Raw genomic sequence first — 8,034 nt, forward strand, 5'->3', positions numbered from 1 at the left:
CTGAAATTAAAACCTCAAAGAATCGTTGGTTTAAAAATAACCGGTATCAAAACTGATATTAAGATAATTATTAAATTTTAACTGCAAATTCAACATTTTCATAGCATCTCATTTGATCTTATTTTGTTTGACCTCTATGTGTAAGTTTAGATATTCACAGATGTGTTAACGCATCCATCCACCAAAAGAAAATAGGAAAAATTGCTAAAAGAGAACAAAAAAATAAGGTTGTTGTCCCCTTGGTATAAAACCAACATAAAGTTGTCTCAATAGTATAATTTTTCTCATAATCCCAAAACTAACCTTATATTTAATCTAATTAAACAGAATTTAAAAGTTAATTTGAATTTAAAAAAAAATTAACGGAGATAAGGAAAAAAAAACAGTTGAAAGGCAATCGAAAAAAAAGAGATATAGATATGCATCTTAGAGAACAAGAGTGTGAGAAGAATCAAAAGAAAAACTATGGAAAAACCATAGATTGATGAAGAAGAGAAGGGATAATCGTTTTTTATTTAATTTTTTCAAATAAAATCGACCATAACACGTTTTAGAAAGTTAGAATATTTCTAGGAGATTTTTTGAATATTTCCTTAACTGAAATTTTATTAATTTTCGCAAAAATCAGGTATTCTTATCCGTAGAAGGTGACTTCTAAAAGTTTAGAAGAATGATAAAAATTCTGAATACACTTTCTACTTTGAGTAGACATAAGAGTACATTGTAGAAAACACATTCTCCGAAATTTAGAATACTTTATAAAAGTAGAAGATGCATTCGGAAGGAAAGTGGATACCTTTACGATTAGTAGAATGCGCATTCCTCTTTTTCAGAAATTTAGTAAATAGTAAAATGGGCGTTCTAAAAGAAATAGATAAACGTGTTTATTTTAGAAATCGTTTTCTACTATACCATTTTTCGTAGAAGACGCATTCTACTTTTAGTAGAACATATTTTAAAAATCTTATTTACCAAGTTTTTGAACAAAAGAAAATTACCAACTTGTGTATACGGATGTTTTATTAATTGTTTATATTTTTAATAATTTTTTTGATTCACAAAATTATTTATTTTATTAGTTTTCAGAAATACAAAGGGTAAAAAGGAGAAAAATGGACAAAATTGATTTTATACCAAAAAGACAACAACCTGATTTGTTTTTTCTCTTTCGGTAATTTTTCCAATAAAATATTAGCGTAGATAAGTCCAAAGCATCCTTCTTCGCTGCTTCTTCTCCTTCTCAAAACTTTGGGTTTAAGTGGTTATTTTTGTTTTGTTGTTATGTTTATTTTATAATTTAAATCTTATTTTAGGTGAAAATAAACAATTTATTAATAGAAAATTACATCCCATGTGAGACTTTTAAAGTTGTATAAGTGAGATAGAGATTTCATTTTATTTGTTTATAAGTAATAATTTTAAAAGATATGTGTTAAAAATAGTTTCAAACGCTTCGTAAAGAAATGAAAGTATTCAGTTTACTGTGTTTTCTATCCTTCCATCTCTGGTTTACTTCGTTTGAGCTTATTTGAGTCATTTTTTCTGTTCCAACGCAAATCCATACCAATGTAACTTTATAAAAATCTTAGGAAAGCATTAACTGGTTCTTGATAAATGGGTTGGTTAAATGACAAACAGTTAAAATTCAAATGGAGCCTTCAAAGGTATTCATGCTTCTTTGTTGCAATTCTTAATATTCCTTCTTTATCTCATTGGATTTTTGTTCTTCGGTGTCCTCAAAAGTATAATAGTCACTTCCTCTCTTACATATTGTTTTCGTGTATTTGAATTAGATCAGTTAGTCAAATCTGCTGAGCAATTTTTAGATATTCTTAATCAATGTAATGAGCAATTTATTTTGTAGTTTTAGGGACTGAGTTGTTTTTATGAATATGTATTTGATTCTTTTAGATCAAAATCATATGATATTAAAAAAATGTTTAAATTTTAATAAATATTTAAATATGCATTATTTATTTTCATTAAAAATTGAAAGTAACATATTAACATTCACTATTTCTTTTAGTTATGTGTATTAAAAATCATTAAAAAGAGTTTTATGTTTGACCAAAAAAATTATGAAGAGTTTTATTATGTAAATGCAACTGGTTTACATTTTTTTATTGGAAGAGGTAAAGGAAAGAGTAAGAGCGGAGACATCACATTTGCATGTGAAAATATGGTGTTACTTTGAATTGAAACCCAAGCGCCATATTTTTGTTATTTTATCCTATATTTTTAGGGTTTAAAGGTTTTAGTAAAAGTTAATAAAATGCGACAAATTGAGTTTTTGTTTTCGTCACGAAGATTTTCTAATAATTTACAGACAATCTTCTGTCTTACTAAGAAGTAAGCATATTTACAAACAGTATTTGGTATCTTATATATTAAAACAGAAGTCACAATCTTAATTCATGTGTGATTTTTTAAAATATAGACCCTCACTAGAAATCAGTTATCATTTATTTATTACTAATAATATGGATTAATAATATATCATTCCTAATATAACATCGGCTCCTAAAAACCTGGATTGGTTAACAAACTCACATTGATTCATGTATGATATTTTTATTTGGATCATCATTTAATTTTTTTATTAAATGTATTTCCTTAATGCTAATATATAATCTTTTAACTACTTAAATCATAATATAATTTGATATCTTTTAATTTAAAATATAAATATATATATATATATATTTAATTTTTTAACAAATGTGTTGAAAACATTATAACAATATCTTAATTATCAAAAGTTGTATATAAATATTTTCACTAATTTTGTAATTAGTAATGAAATTAATGTTATTATACATTAATATATATATACTCAGTTATCTTTTATAAAATGAAAAAAATTATATCAAATTTTACTATTTTATAGTTATATCTATTATTTTAAAATAAAACATTGTATTTATATAAATATGATAAAGTTATTTTAAACTGATAAATTAATATATTTTATTTTCACAAACATTAAAATTTTATCCTAGAAATATAATATGTTGGTAAAACGAGTTAACATTAGTAAATTAGATAATTCATGTACAAAATTATCTTATCTTAAATTTATATATATAGTTATTATCTTTAATGAATAAACATAAAAATTATTGATAAACGAAATCTAGAGCTTTGAATTATGGACCATGATCACAATAATTGAATAAAAAATAATTTTAAAATATAGATAATAAAAATACCAAATATATTTGATGATTTGAAATAATCAATTAACTTACAGCATGAAACTATCAAATTGTTATATTTAAAATAATTACATATAAATATTTAAATATATAAGTAACTTTAAAAATATATTCTAAATATGTAAAATATATATAAACATGAAAATTAATATATGCACGGTTGTGCGGATCCAAATCTAGTATAGATTAAATGAAATACATTTATTATTATTATTTTTCTTTGTTAAATACAGAACTGAAGAGGAACTATTTGTTCGCAAAAGAAGTAAATGTCTATCAATCGAAAGAATTAAGCTAGTAATGAGAAAACTATGTAGTTACTGTAAAATATTATGAAGTGTATTTGTTATCATAAGTTAACTATAAAAATTATTACTCATTCCGTTCGGATTTACTTGACGTTCTAAATAATTTTTTTGTCAATATATTCGAAGGTCTCAGAATTCTATGTAAAGAATAAAGAATGATAAAATATGACTTTCTCTACCTTTGTAATTAATGATCTTTAGTGAAATGATATAAAACTAATTTAGCATTGAACACTAACGAAAAGATTAAAATAGACATTACATCAACTTCTTTAACTTATGTGCAGAGTTGTAGAACATCATGTAATTCCGAACGGAAGAAGTATTATTTTTATAAAAAAATGTAAGAATTATTACTCGAACTAATCCAGAAAACTTACAGTTGTTTTTTTTATTTCATTGAAATGGATTTTGATCTAAACGTAATTACTTAACTCTATTCAATTAAGGTAAGAAAAAAACATTATAGAACTCTCTTATTTTATAAAAAGGGGGAAAGTAAAAGATTTTTGTTTTGTTCTTACGCAAGTGCAAATAAATAACTGAGACGTGGTGAATAATCAGCTAAATTAGCCGGTAATATTGCTAATTACACATAATACAAAAATAAAAATAAAACAAAAGTAAAAACGGAAACAGAGGATATTCATAGCCCCAAGTATTATAAATTTTTGGAATGACACTATGACTAAACTCAGTTTAACACAAAAGAGTTCATAAAAAAAAAAAGAGACACTGATCACAAATCCAACGACACATAACCACAATCAAAAGGCACGTGCCTTAATCATTAGGTCACTCTCGTGTTTCTGTAAATGATATGTCAAACAATTGAGCAAGCTTTCAGTAAGAAAACAGTGGAATGAGAGAATTGAAAAAACATTTGCGCTTAAACAGTACAGATGCAGGTCTCTATGAGAGTTTCAACATCGTACGATTTATTTCTTATTTGCTTGAAAATGTAAATTTAATTATCTGATCGGACGGTTGCAAAACCATTTACTCTTTCTTTTTATATTTTCGTCACTATCATCTTAAAATGCCAGAAGAGAAAGCAACTTCGTCGTGTCAAGCATACGTCACACATAAATTATTGTAGTTGGACTAGTCTGAAAATGAGGGTCATCTTTAGCTGGATTTAAGGTTTATGCATCTTATTTGGGCCTCAATAATAAGCCTGATTCGTTGTAACCAAATTGGCCTTCAGAGCCTTAATGACGACAAAAAAAAAAGAGCAACTTCGTCTGTTACCTCTCTTTAGTATTCTTCAGACGGAGCATCTAATCTCTCTTTTTCTTTCTGTGCTTTTTGAGAGAATATAAAAATAGCATATGGATTCTCCGGCGGCGATGGTGGGCCGGAGATTAACGATGGTGCTGGTAGACTTATCCTTGGTGGTCCGGAACTGTCACAAACTCCGGTAATAATAATCATCAGCCGACGTATTGGAATCAGATTCCCAAAATATTCGAAAACGGAGTTTCGAGTTGGAATGGAATCGCCTATAAATAGCCTCTAAATGATTTTCATGCAACTCAGCAGCAACACTCGTTTTATATTCAAGCAAATACCAACGCTTTTTTTTCTAAGGCGTTGAAAGCCTAGAACTTTTCATAATCTTCAGTCGCCAACGATCGGAAAAGACAGATAGAAATCCTCAAAATGATTTAGAAGAAGAAAGTGATGAACTTCACATGGTTGAACTAACTTATTTATAGGTGAAGATCCGTTTGGGATAGGAAGAGGTGTATTGAATGAGATGGCTTGAGATGAATGAGTCGGTGATGTTAATGACAACATTAACTGTGTTAAGTGAATCTAATTGACAAGGGCAACCGTTTGCAGTAATGTCTTCATTGTTTTTTGGATAGAAAGATCGACATGTAGGCGGCGATGTAATCTCACGGGAAAGAAGAAGAAGTGTGACGTCGTTAACCTAAGTTAAGCCAGACCCAATTTTAGAAAGGTCAAACATAAATAACACACACGTTCAAATGAAACGCAAAACTTTGGTTACCTTAACACATGGCGGCTCCTCCTGCTTTGACTTTCTGACGTGGCAGAAGAGGTGCAGGGCCTAAAAAAAAGCAAAACACTCTTTTATATATAAAGATATTACAGTAATATTAATTAATACAATTTTACATTTAAATAATAAATAATAAATTAAATATTAAACTCCAAAAATACCCCATAAAAATATTTCCGTAATGCTCTATCTTCAATAACATAAATAAACAATTTGGACTATATTTTGGAAATTTTCGAGGTTCCGAAGCAAATTACGAGATTATTAGTGTCGTCTGCCACTTAATAAAGAAAATATTTTTGAATAGGAGTTCCGAAGCAAACTCCAAAAATACCCCATAAAAATATTTCCGTAATGATATAAGAGTCGTTTGCCACTTAATAAAGAAAATATTTTTGAAAATGTCTCTTTAGTGGTGGTAAACATAGGTAATGGTACTAAGAAAAAGGTAAACATAAAAATTCCCTTTTAATTTTCTTTTGTAATATTCTTTTTGTCTAATTCTAGTTTTAAAATATTATAAATCCTATTTTGTTGTTCAAAAAAATTCCTATTTTATAATTTTATTTAATTTTGTGTGTAAAATTTCAATTTATAAAAACAAATTTAAAATATTTATGAGATATAAGAATTTTAAGGATAAAAATGATAAACGGGAAAATACTTAAGAATCATATATGTGATTTGCAATAATTTTAAGAATCTACTAGATTTTGACCCGCGCTTCGGAAGCGCGGGTTCTTTTCAAAATTAAAAAAAAAATCTTATTAAAAAAATCTATATATAGTGTATAATTTTGGCCACATATATCCAAAACCGAGAATTAAACCGTACCAATCTAAAAAAAATCGAATAGAACTGAATTTCATAGATAACCGAATAAATAGTATATTTCTAGAACCAAAAAAATTGAAACTAAAAAACCTAAACCAAATGAGTACCTAAAATTTTAAAATAGAAATTATATACTTACAAATATTTATGATATCTAATTTCTAAATAACTAAATATCCTTAAATATTATTTATAAACCGAATTAACCAAAAAAACTCAATTACTGAATATTTTATTCAAACTATTAAAAATTATCTGAATTATCTGTAATTTGATATTTAAACTGAAAACTCTAAATTATCTGATATTTTTATCTATAAATATGTAATTGTCTGGAAAATAAGAATTGAGCCAGAACAGAATTGGACCCAAATGTTTTTGTATATTAGCCAGTTCCAACTTTACTACTGAACTGAACTAAAAACCGAAATAACCAAGTTGAAAAAATAATTTTATAAATACATGAACGATTCCTACGTTTATAAAACCAAAAACACCAAAACAAAAATACCTGAACCGAAACCAAATATTGGGGAGTAATAGTCCATTTACATTTAATTGGTACAAAGAAAAAAATATATTTTTACAAATTATTTAACTCTTATATATGGGATACATATGCAATTTATAGATAAATTAAGATATAAGCAGTGTTTTTATATTTGATTGGGACATGCGGTCGAACCGGTAAACCCGGTGACCGTATATAATTTGGATTGGCTTATGTTCTTCATAGAACCCAATTTATATGTTTCTACAAAATTCAAATTTAATGAAAACCTATTAATTAAAAAAATTGATATAAGTAAAAACATGTCATTAACCCGTGAACCAACACCGTTTAACCGATAAAAATCAAGAAAAATCTTATTTTTAAAAAAATTGATTAATAGAGCAATGAAAGTTATAATCATTGCTAAAAATTATATCCTTTAAAATTATCATGGCCTATTTGTAATATTTTACGTAGAATCTAAAGCTAGGTTTAAACCGTAATTGAGAAGATTATAAATTGTTAATTAAAATATATGTTGTTTTGATACTACATAGTTAAAATTTAAACAATAATAGTGTGTGAATAAATAACTAACCATCAAACTGTCACATTGTGAGGATTTTGACAAAATATATGAGAATAAAATATATGTTGTTTAACTAACCAACAAAATCCGCGCTTTAACTAACCAACAAAATCTTGTTAATTAAAATATATGTTGTTTTGATACTACATAGTTAAAATTTAGGTTGCTTGATTATTGGGTTTGAGTATATTTAAAAGGAATATCTTATGTGCTGATGTGCATATATGTTTTGAAGTATTAGTCTGTTAGTTTGTTGATAAGATATTTTAATGTAGAATATTTGGTTATGTCGATCAGTCAAAAGAGATTCATAATACAAAGATATTTTGAATCTCAATGGTTGGTTTCACGGAAATAGAAGCATCATTTAAAAGAAATGATTTAATAGAATGGTGAAATATATCTTGATAGTTCTGTAATTAGTATAGTAGTATACGTGTTCATATGCAGTGACATTTAAAAAATAGGAGGAATACATATGCAATAGAGATGTTGGAGCGAACTTTCAAGAAAAAGGCAATTCTTATCATAAAGATGTTGGTTAAAACATGGTTACCGTCAATATA

This window comes from Brassica napus, chromosome A1 (assembly GCF_020379485.1).
Source record: "Brassica napus cultivar Da-Ae chromosome A1, Da-Ae, whole genome shotgun sequence".
NCBI classification, from domain to species: Eukaryota; Viridiplantae; Streptophyta; class Magnoliopsida; order Brassicales; family Brassicaceae; genus Brassica; species Brassica napus.